Source organism: Felis catus, chromosome D1 (genome assembly GCF_018350175.1).
Source record: "Felis catus isolate Fca126 chromosome D1, F.catus_Fca126_mat1.0, whole genome shotgun sequence".
NCBI lineage: Eukaryota > Metazoa > Chordata > Mammalia > Carnivora > Felidae > Felis > Felis catus.
In genome coordinates this window covers 80,704,304-80,716,884 of record NC_058377.1, presented here as the reverse complement: position 1 = coordinate 80,716,884, position 12,581 = coordinate 80,704,304, and the positions used below count along the sequence as shown (strand labels likewise).

At 36.4% G+C, this 12,581-nt stretch overlaps 1 long non-coding RNA gene across 1 annotated transcript; it reads right to left on the bottom strand.

Annotated features, from left to right (window-relative positions):
- Positions 1 to 460: 460 nt before the first annotated feature.
- On the bottom strand, positions 461 to 7,388 carry LOC109492354. The gene is made up of 2 exons (XR_002736295.2): positions 7,320 to 7,388; positions 461 to 1,700 (listed from the first exon to the last, which is right to left on the bottom strand). It is a non-coding gene; the product is annotated as an uncharacterized LOC109492354 (long non-coding RNA).
- Between the last annotated feature and the right edge of the window lie 5,193 nt (positions 7,389 to 12,581).

Genomic DNA, 12,581 nt, shown 5'->3' with positions numbered 1-12,581 from the left:
ATTTGATTCCCTTGGGTTAAAAAACTTTACATTTCTTTGGGTTCAGAGACACTGTGATATCTAATATAGATCACAAAATAAGATTAGTATGATTATAATATAAACTTACACTTCAGAAAAAGAATTGCACATTAGAAAATTTTATTGTAGAATTTGCCTCATAGCAACAGGTGAAAAGAATTGGATACCCAAATATTCAGTAAACATTCAGATAAGGATTGAGCATTAAATATTCACACTAACAAGACTATCATTCTTTGATATTAACAGTAATTAAATAATAGCTATTATTTATTGAATGCCTTATATATACACTAAGAATTGTACTCAGTTTTTAAAATACACATCCATATGCCCTAAATAAGTTTTATTTCCTCCATTACATATAGGTGAAGAACTCAGATAGTTCTGGTAATTTGCTTGTGTTAACATAGCTAATAAATTAGAGTTGATAAAAAAAGACTGTCTAAAAAATCTATGCCTTTATTTCATTTTTCTTGGTGCCTACCTTTTTTCCTTCAATATAGGGATAAAGAAAGCTGTGTTAGTTACAAAAACTGTCTGAGGTATGTTAGCTTTGAGAACAGAGCTGAACTGGAGCACAAAGATGACAGCATGCAGATTTCTCACCCCTTCATAATTCTTTGTGTACTCTATGAGGCCACAGTTCCCCATCTTATACAGCAGTACTTTCTAAAAATCTTGCAGATTCTGGCTGATAATTGATTCCTATCAGGATGTTACTGAATGTCTGAGGGATTAACAGGATAAAAGCTGGTTAGAATAAAGCAAAACAAAACAAAAAAGCTAACATTAATTGAGCCATTACAAAATGGCAAGACCTGTTTGCAGAACTTTGCAGGTATTATCACAATAACCTTGGGGAATGGGTTCTATTATTATCCACATATTATAGATGATGAAATGTGACTTTTCCAACATCACCTGACAAAGCTATGATTCAAACACGGGTTATTCCAGATCATGAAGGTTTAAATGATACCATATTGAAGTGTTAGATATAAAATGTCTTATATTCAATCATTTAAACACCATTGTATTGCACATAGTTGATGTTTCTGTCTCCAAAGACAGGCAATGAGGAATGTGGCTCCTGGGCCACACTAGGTCTCTTTAACAAGGGTGAAAGGGAGGAGAAGAAAACCTTGAAGACATGATTCTCCTCTGACTTAATTCTCAGTACCTTTAACTCCTAGTTCTTCCTCTTTGCCCTCTCCTTTGGTCTCCAGGGTCCATAAAACTCGATCCTTTTGTTCAGGCGGTGAGATGAGTCCCACACGGGTGCTGATCTACCTGACCTTTGACCAGCATGATCTTCCATTAGGGAAAATGGAACAGTGGGCAGCTGGCAAGTCCTTTGGGTTAGACCGGTTTATCCTTTCACAGTCAGTGATGAGAGACTTCACTATCACTTTCATTTTGGTTCCTTGTTTTTAATCAGTTACTCTGACACCTGACAGCTCAGGTCTGTCATCTGCTCAGCTGAGTTCCTGGTAGACAGGAGTGATCTGTTTATGTTTTCTAACTTTGTGAAGACACTTTAAAATTGGATGAAACGGACTTTTCCTTCTGGTTAAGATATAGAAATTCACTAGAGACTTTCCTTCTCATCCACAGGAGGCTCTTTGAGATGTCATCTACCAGGAAAGTTTAGGGAAATCTCCCTCATCCAATCTCTTCTATCCAAAAATACAATTAAGAAGATGAATAAACACACAGAAGGCAAAAAATTGTTTTCGTAACACTTCTGTCAGTTGACTTATATTAAAAATATGAAAAGAACTCTTACAAATTAACAATGAAAAGATAATTGAACAGAAATAAAAAAAAACGGGGAAAAACCCTTAAATAATAGTTCACAAATGCAGATATACCAATGGCACATAGACACCTGAAAAAAAGTGCTCAACATAAGCAGCCATCAAGGAAATGCAAATTAAAATGACAACCATATACCATTTTAGAACTAATAGAATAGCTAAAAAAATTAAAGCCTGATGATGACAAATGTTGGCGTGGTATAGAACAAAACTGGAGATTTCATGCTTCCATTAGGTAAAATAATAAAACCAAATTGGAGAAGTGTTTGGCAGTTCCTTATAATGGTAATCATATACCTACTTAAAGACTATGCTATAGTAGAATGAATCCTCAATAAGCCACAAAACATAGATATCTGCTCCAAATCTGTTATTTAATATTACTTATTCCACAGAAATAAGCTCATTTTCCTCATTTGTAAAGTAAATACCTTGAAGAGGTAGCTTTAAAGATCTTTACAAGCTCTCAAATATACATGTAATTCTGTGTAATGAAGACAGAATGAGCATGCAGAATGCATGAGAAGTAGACCAGGGCACTTGGGTGGCTCAGTTGGTTAAGCATCTGACTTCGATTCAGGTCATGATCTCACCAGTCGTGGGATTAAGCCCCACATTGGGCTCTCTGCTGTCAGCACAGAGCTCGCTTTGGATTCTCTGTTCCCTTTCTCTCTCTGCCCCTCCCCCCTTGTACACACTTGTGCTCTCTTTTTCTCTCTGTCTCTCTCTCTCTCTCTCAAAAATAAAGAAATGTTAAAAAACAATTTAAAAAAAAGAACACAAATGGACATTTGAATAAGACATTCATTTATTTGTCGTAAGTCTAATGACAAATTCTGTGTCCAGAATTGGAAACCATGTTTACTTAATAGAATAGGCTAGTTTAAAATCAATCTGTACTGGTTATTTTACTCAGCCGCTTATTTGAAAGCTTTGCAAGCCTAACATGAACTCTCTCTCCTGCCTTTTATTCCTTTCTTGTGATTCCAGACTTTCTGGTTCATAAGCAGATGCCTGAAGTGTGAGATTGAAAACAGAAGGACTTTTTTTTTTTTTTTACTTCCTTTGTGTATTTTTCCAAGATAGGAAAGGGGTTCTATGGTGAGAGTGTGAAGTATTTTATTTATTGGTTTTCAACAGGATAAGGAGAGATTTGGAAAATAAATTTTAAAAGAGAAAGGAGGAAATGCTCCCTTCTCAGGAATTTTCCATTGTCTTCAGGATGGCGTGCCTTAGGATAGACGGCAAAAGCGAAGTGTCGTTTCAAAGGACATAAGCAGCAGAGCTCTTCTAAATGAAATCATCTGGAGTTCCCTGGAGCCTCTGTTTCCAATTCTTGCCCATGTGTGTTATTGTTTCTTTGGATTTCTGCCTTCTTTTATTAAATGGCATCTGTTGGATGGGGAGCCTAAGGGATCAGAGCCACCTTAAACCTTGATACTCCCTACTGCAATGTTTGGATGGGTTTCATTGGTTGACTTACCGTTTTTCTCTTTATATTTTTGTGACCTTATTTTTGACAGTAGTTACTAATTTCATTACTAAATATGCATAATACTGCAATTTAGGCAATGGTGCACTTTCTTATAAAAACTCTTCAGCTACCTGTATAAATGACTAGCTGACCTGCACATTAAGGAATTTCTCAAGTTCAGTCTGCTACAAAACCTTTTTTTTTTTTGTCAGTGAGTTATATGTGAAAATTATGGTAGCTTAAAAATCTATCTTGGGAAATGTGGTTGCACCAATGCAAATCAAATTTTGATTTGAAAATCTGTGGAACAGGGAGTGAGAACTACATTTGGTAAAAACATTTTTTCCAAGGTAAGAAATTCTGGTCTTATGTGTTTTTGAAATAATTTGGTGAATTTGGGGAACTCAACTTATTTTCTTTTAAGGTTTCTCATTTGAAGTCATTCATACATTCTGTGAGAGCAGTTATAATGAACTGTGGTATGTGTTTTGAGTCATGTCTCTCTCCTTTGGGTCAACTTGTGGGAAAGTTGTGAGACATTGCCCTTAATGTTTTGTTTTGTTTTTTTAAGTTTATTTATTTACTTTGAGAGAGAGAGTGCATGAGAGTGGGGGAAGGGCAGACAGAGAGAGAGGAAGAGAGAGAGAGAATCCCAAGCAGACTTCACACCATCAGTGCAGAGCCTGATGCAGGGCTCGAACCCATGAACGGTGAGATCATAACCTGAGCCGAAATCAAGAGATGGACTGAGCTATCCAGGTGCCACTCACCCTTAATGTTCTTAACAGATTCATTTTTATTTTAGAGGAGTTCTACAAAGAAATGTTTTCACTATGTCAAAGATTTTAACAAGGGTTCTTACAAACCTACCCTTCATTCCATATTTACTCTAAGGCTATTTCTCATTTCTCATTTTTTTTTTTTTGGTTGGGGGAGCTTCAGAAAATCACTTGGCCCTTTTCCATTTACTCTATATTCTTTTAGGTATTGAACTTTTTTTTTTCTTTATCTCTCTCTTGTAATGATGTATCATATGCAGCTGAAAGAAGCCAATTAGAATTTGCAACTCTCTGTCTGGAAATTGCTTTGGCTAACTGCATGTTTACTAGATAGTTTTTGGATCTTCTAAGTTACAACAGTCTCTAACAGCAAATCTCTCACTATTCCTCATGCCTCCATTAACAGTATCACCTCCCTTCCAGCCTCTTCCCCCCTAATTCATTCAAAAGTCGTTGCTACATGTTTTATGTTTTAGTTATGGTAGCACCCCACCTCTGGAACTGATTTCTGATTCAGTTATCTATTGCTCTGAATTAAAAAACAAAACAAACAACAACAACAAAACCAAAACAAACAAAAAAAACAGTAACCAAAATTTAGTGACTCTAAACAGCAAGGATTTATTATTTTTCACAATTTTGTCAGTTGCCAACCTAGTCATTGTTTGATTTGCTCCAGGGATTACTCATGAAGCTGCAAATATTTGATAGTTTCACTGGGGTTGGAAGATCCAATATGACTTGCTTCATATGCATTTGTTTATATAGGCTGTTAGTCATGCTGCCTTAATGTACCTCCATGTGACCTCTCTTCCTCTCAGTTGGTTAAACTCTGCTCCTTTACAGCAAAGTGGTTTCCAGATTTCAAGAGGTATAGTATATGTATTATGTATTAAAACCTAGTCTCTGAAACTCACATGATATTAATTTTGTTCCATTAAATGACTCAAAGCAAGTCACAATGCTATTCTAGATTTAAAAATTGGAGAGCTCATCTCTGCTTCTCATTGGGAAAAACCTCACATTCACATTTCGAAGAAGTGTGGGCAATCTGAGTTATGTTTAATTGGGGTCATTCTTATAAATATCTAACACGTCATTAAATTTTTCATTTTATAAAATTCTGTGAAATTTGCTTCTCCTTACAGCGAACCTCTTAAAATTATGAGATCTTTCCTACCGATCTGCTGGCATCACTCAGTCTTCTTCCATACCTAACTACAAAGGTCACCAATTCTAGGTGCAGCCACTCTGGAAAACTGTGGAGGTTCCTCAAAAAATTAAAAATAGACCTACCCTATGGCCCAGCAATAGCACTGCTAAGAATTTACCCAAGGGATACAGGAGTACTGATGCATAGGGGCACTTGTACCCCAATGTTTATAGTAGCACTCTCAACAATAGGCAAATTACAGAAAGAGGCTAAATGTCCATCAACTGATGAATGGATAAAGAAATTGTGGTTTATATACACAATGGAGTACTACGTGGCAATGAGAAAGAATGAAATATGGCCCTTTGTAGCAACGTGGATGGAACTGGAGAGTGTGATGCTAAGTGAAATAAGCCATACAGAGAAAGACAGATACCATATGTTTTCACTCTTATGTGGATCCTGAGAAACTTAACAGAAGTCCATGGGGGAGGGGAAGAAAAAAAAAAGAGGTTAGAGAGGGAGAGAGCCAGAGCATAAGAGACTCTTAAAAACTGAGAACAAACTGAGGGTTGATGGGGGGTGGGAGGGAGGGGAGGGTGGGGGATGAGTATTGAGGAGGGCACCTTTTGGGATGAGCACTGGGTGTTGTATGGAAACGAATTTGACAATAAACTTCATATATTGAAAAAAAATAAAAAACAAAGGTCACCAATTCTAAAGTTCTGTCAACCTGAATATGTTCTCTCCTTGCATTTCCATCTTGTTATTAATGGTCAAGAAGTATCCTCCAAACAGCATGTGTTTTCCTATAAGTACTGCCAACGCTATTTCTCTTTGTGTGTGTGTGTGTGTGTGTGTGTGTGTGTGTGTGTGTGTGTGTGTGTGTTTTAATGTATGTTTATTTTTGAGAGATAGACAGAGTGCGAGTGAGAAGGGGGCATTAGAGACAGAGGGAGACACAGAATCTGAAGCAGGCTCACAGTTCACAGCCCGAGTTGTGAGCTCAGGGCCCTATGTGGGGCTCGAGCTCACAAACTGCAAGATCATGACCTGAGCCAAAGTCAGGTGCTTAAATGATTGAGCCACCCAGACTTCTCAATTCTATTTCTTTTTAGGGTATTTATTTTGTGAAATTTAAACTCTGAGATATAATTCCATTACATTTTCGCTTGCATATTTTCTGACAAGAAAACTATAATCAATTCGATCTTTACTTCTGTGTAACGTGTCTCCCCTGAAGACCCTCCCCCCACGCTGCTTTTTTAAGTGGTTTATTAGTGGTCTTCAGCAATTTGGTTTTAATGTGACTTGTTGCATGCATGTGTGTGTGCGTGCACATTTATGTGTGTGTGTGTGCATTGCTTTTTTGCCACTTATCTTCTTGGATCTGTTTTTATAGTTTTCCTGAGCCTTGAAAAAATTCAGCCATCATTCCTTCAATTTTGTTTTTCCCACTACTCATCTCTTCTTTAGAACTCTAATTACACATTCACTAAATTGCTATTAATTTCAGTCTTTTGTATGAATGCTTCATTTTTATAGATACAATTGACATATCTTTAAGTTTCTCGATTTTTCTTTCTGTAGTCTCTAGTCTTCTATTAATTTTATCCAGTTGAATTTTTATTTCAGATATTGTATTTTTCATCTCTGGATGTTCCATTTTTAAAAATATCTTCTATTTCCCACTTCAATATGTCTGTGTTGTCTTTTAAGCCCTACCATATATTTATGGTAACTATTGTGGTATCTTTATCTCCAGTTCCTAAAAATCTGTCATTGCCCACATCTTAACCCCCATACTTTTGACTTATTCTTGTTCTGGTTGAGAGTCATATGTTCCTGTTTCTTGGCATATTTAGTAAATTCCCATTGGATGTTTAACCTTGTAATGTCTGGCATTTGTTGTATTCCTTTAAATAATATGTACTTCTCTCTCTTTCTCTTGCTCTCATAATAAGTAAACAAATGTTAAGTAAACAATCAAACAAAAAAATAAATAAAGTGTGCTTGTCCGGACATTGAACTTTTTGAGAATCAGTTCTACCATTCCAAGTGCTGTTTCCTACCTTACTAAAAGGACTCAGAGAAGGCTTCACTCCGACAGGTCTTCCCTATTACAGAATGTGATATATCTGGAGGCTCCATGGAATGCCAACGGAATTCTCTAAGTGTTCTCTACTCTGACCCTACAGAGCAAGAACAGCTCCCCAAAGTGTGTGAGCTTTTAGAGCAGTTTAGCCTGGCTTTGTGGAGGTGCACTGTGTGCTTTCCGAGCCCTTACCAGTGACTCGGGGACACCTCTCTAGAGATCTGCCTTGCAAATTCTCCCCATCTCATCCTTCCTGTACTCTGATCTCCCTCTCCTCAACTCAGAGAAACCGCTGTGCTGAGAAAAATGCCTCCAGGCAGAAATCTCAGTCAGTGTCACAACAATTGTTTTATAGATTTCTGTTCTGTTTCCAGTTGTTCACAGCATGAGGATAATCTGCCCCTTATTATACAGCATGTTCAAAAGCAGAAGGCCCTCCATAATAACCCTGTTAATGTTTTCTCTTACACGCACACACTCCCAAATCTGAGAAAGCTGAAAATGCCTTGTTCATTCTCATTGCCATCATTTTCTCCAGACCATTTTCACTTCAAGAAAGAATTTTAAACATTCTTAGTTTAATATTAAAAGTTCTGTTTAGCGGCATCTGAGTAGCTCAGTCAGTTAAGCGTCCGACTTGGGCTCAGGTCATTATCTCACGGTTTTTTTTGCGAACAGCTCAGAGCCCTGGAGCTGCTCTCCCTCTCTCTCTGCCCCCCCCTTCTCAAAAATAAATAAACATTAAAATAAATAAATAAATAAATAAATAAATAAATAAATAAATAAATAAGTTATTTATTTCACTGAATTCAAGATATATTTTGTTTTCTGGTAAATATAGTTAATGACATGCAGACTTTAGTCCCTTGCCACATCTTAAATACGATTATGATAAAAATGGTGCTTTCTACCTGATGATAGACATATGTATTCCTCCTCCAATTATCTGTGGTTCTTCAATTAGTCTTTTGAGAAGACTATAGCTTTTATTGTTATCTAGCATCTTAGTAAACCATGAGTAGGTAAGTAGATATTGAAAAGAAATATGATTATTTCCTCCCTGCCTTCCGTCCCCCTTCTCCCCCTCAATACTCTTTTTCTACTTCAAGACACAAATTATTTTTCTATTTGTAAACTCTTCAAAACTACAGTCCAGATTTCACACAGGGCTTCAGGTATGTGCAGAATGTGATGGCAAATCACAGTTTACAATTTGGAAGCCTGCATAATTAACCAACAATTACAGGATCAAGTCTGTGTCTGGTCCTTTTCACTTTCAGTCCCACATATTCTGTTCCTTGTTAATACCTGACTTAATAAAAAGCTATAACTTTCATGTCTAGCCCATGATTCATTTTGTCCTCTCAGCTTAGATGTCCAAAATAGTGAATTAAATTTCTGATAGACGTCCACTTGCAAAGAAATCAGTTAAAATGTTCTTTCCTCTGTAAAGAATGCTCCTTCTCAATAACCAGCTATACTTTTCTAGGACATGTTACTATAGTATCTTAATTGGCTGAGAAATATTATCTACAAGGTTTAGGTTTACAGTATGCATTTCTCTTAGCATCAGTGAAACACCACTTGTGAGTTAAAAATGCAGTGGGTTCTGCATTGCTTCCCTTTTGATTTACTTTCTTGTTTATAGTTATTTTTTATAAACACCTTATAAATGCTGTATAATTAACAGTTCCACAAGCAGTACTGGGTATATATTTTCTCCCTTTCTCTTGAAAAGGAGAAACACAGTGAAATCTATGTCATCACTACTACTGCTAATAATTATATCTAACATTTCTCGTATACTTGCAAAGTGCTAGATACCATTCTCAGGACTTTCTATGAAAAACTCATTTAAAACAATAACATTATGAGGTACGTTCGATTATTTTCTCCTATTTTATTCTATAAATGAGAGATCCAAAGCACAGAGAGCCCAAGACTTGCCCAACAATACTGGTAAATGGTGAAACCAATGTTAGAACCCACACTGTGTGCCACAGCTGTGATGAGCTAACATGCCCACATTGTCTCAGGAGGGATGGTGATGACCGCTGTTAAGTATCTTTAGCTTAAAATGTCTGAACTAAACCTTTGATACATAAAATGTCAGGAATGCTAAAATGATGACATAAAAATGCAAAAATGTGCCAAAAATTTGTAGTACTATCTTTGGATAGAAATTACTTTAGTTAATTCTGTAATTAGTTGCCTCACCTTGCTCATCTGTGAGCAGGAACAGTTTCTGTCAAATGTTCAGTGCCTTTCTGTATCTACGGTAGGCCTTGTACCTAATAGGCATTTAATAAATATTTATTGCAATATAAAGATGAATAAACAAAAGTGTATAAAGCTCCACAACTTTGTCCTTATGTAAATATTCAGAATGACTGAGATAAGTTACAATTTTCAAAGATGTGTATATTCTATCACTGTGTGTGTGTGTGTGTTGGGGGATGAAGGTAACTGTGATTGTAAATGATCAGAATTACTATTCTTCATCCACCTGCCTGTACTTAATTATGACTCAAAGGAGCTCTGTTGCAGTTGAATTCAATGGCATTTTATTGGCTCTCACAATAAAACAAAAAAAAAAGTGATTGTTGACATTTCCCATATATACTAATAGCATTTGAATTCAGAGTATAAGTGATCCATTGGCTCTGACTTGTCTCTTTGTGCCTAATAATTAGTGGGTCTTATTCTGTGTGGTATCCCATCTTTAAACTGAGACATCTATTGTATAGAAAACTAAAATCTGCATTTATCAGAAAAAATACAATAGTACTTTCTAATAGTAGTTTTATCCATGGGTTTCACTAAAGCATAGAAGTATTAATTAAACTTCATGGGATTATATTTCCTTTAAAATATGGATGCAGAAGGATCAAGATATCTTTATATTTTCCAAGAGATTGGAAATACACAAATGATTGTGGAAAAAAATTCCCTTTTTTCTTTTGATTTTGAGAGTATTTCAGACTCTTGACTGACAGAGACTCTCCATAGAGAGAGATTAGACTCTCCATACAGAAGATCAAAATATTTAAGATTTCCTTAAAACAAAATGCCTGTTTTATATTCACAAAGAGTAAACCAACCATTACTGACCAGTACTTCTTTTCAGTAGGTGCTCTTCCTTACTTCAACTCCAAATATTTCCAATCATCTTCCCTAACACCATGATCTTTTGAAAGATATTTCAGCCACAACCCGTGTTTTAAAAATAATTATATTTTATATTCAAATTTTGTAAGGAAAATATTGTGTGAAAAAATGTTCCATGACCATTGATTAATGTTCAAATATGCTTTCATCCCAGAGCTTTCCTAGGTTAAATATTTTTTAACCTACTAAGTAATATATAATAGTGAAAACTGAGCATTTAAGATCAAATGAATCTGAATTAAAGCCTCTACTCTGTTTGTTATGTGTGATTTGACTGAAGACAAATCACTTCAAATCTTTAAGTCTAAATTAGTTAATCTTTAAAATGGGTACATACAACCTCATGGGTTTATAGGGATGAGCAAACGAGATCATGGATGTAGAAGTCTTAGCACATAAGAAACAATAAATTGTGGGTACTCATAGCTATGATCTATGTCTTTACCAGTTCTCTGGCTTCATCCTCTACCACATCAGCTAACTCATTCTGCTTCTGCATCACTGGATTTCCAGCTGTTCCTCTAAACCATAGATGTTTTATGGCACTTTCTGCAATGATGGCAAGGCACTGCCTGATGCAGTTTCTACTAGGCACATGTGGTCATTGTGTACTTAAAATGTGTGTAGTGCCACTAATGAACTGAATTGTAATTTTATTTAATTTCAGTTAATTTAAATGTAAATCACTAGTGACTCCCTTATTTTATGGTACAGCTGTAGAGCACCATGGGCCTTTTTGTTTGCTGTTTTTTTGCCTTGCATGCTTATTCCCATGTATTTGCTTGCTTGTATTCTTCAAGTGTTTGTTCAAATATTGCTTTCTTATACATGTCTTTTTGAGCCAACCTATATGAAATAGCAATTCATATTCCATCAATTCCATATTATCCTTACATAAGTTTAACTTTATTTCATTGATCACTATCTGATTAAACTGTGATTTTGTTGTTGTTGTTTAATCTTTCTTACACTAGGGTAAGAGTTCCATGAGAACATGGATTTTGTATCATTCTTTTCACTGTTTCATCCCAATACCTAGTTTGATAGGGGACACTCAACACATATTTGTTAAATAATTAAATAAATAGATTCCATTTGCTGTTATTATTAGGACTCTCTTTTCTCAAGACCTTCTCCTTCCGGCTCTAGTTACAGGTTTCTAGTGTAAAGTTTACAAACTCATAACCCACAATATGTATGCAGAAACAGATATACTTATTTCAGGCACTGCAGTGGTTAGGATAAGAACAGCTACCCTTGTAACAAGGAAATTGACAGGGAGGCCATTATGATGGTTAGGCAATTAAGGCTTGTGGGCAGGATGAGAATTGATGTGTAGAATCAGGGCAGTTGGCCTGTGAAGAAACTGAGGAATAGTCAGAAGGAAGTCTTGAGCAGTAGTGGTGAGACGAGGGGTACTGAAATCAGAAAAACAATGCAAGGGCAAAATTGCAGGAAGACAGGGTAAACTAGTGCTGTGAGAAAAAAAAAAGAGTTTGAGAAAGAAGTCTAGAAGTCTGTCTTGGGTGGCAAAGTTGGCCAATGAAGTTGAGCATCCCACTTCAGCTCAGGTCATGATCTCAGGTTTGTGAGTTGGAGCCCTGCACTGGGTTCACTACTGTCAGCACAGAGCCTGCTTCGGATCCTGTCCCCCCCATCTCTCTGCTCTGTCCCTGCTCACGCTTTCTCTCTCTCCATCAAAACATTAAAAAAAAAGTCTGTCTTTAATGAGCTTGAGGCAATAGACAAGCTGATAAGACATCCAAGAGGATTCAAGCATGCATGGGCTCCTCTGTGGGATGGAATTCCAGGGGAAGGAGGTCAATGAGACTGTGGTTGAAGACTGAGATTTGGGATGTCTGCTGGAGGAAAATTATTCATGAGTAGATCAGCCTAAAAGATAGTTTATGGAAGAAGGGTAAAAGAAGGTACTGTGAGAATATGCAAAATTGTAGAGAAATGGACTTCTGTAAAAGGTAAAGGGTCTGGATGCAGATTGCCTGGATTTGAATACTAGTTCTGGTACTTGATAACTGGATGACCTTGTAGTAACCTACCATTTTGATGACAA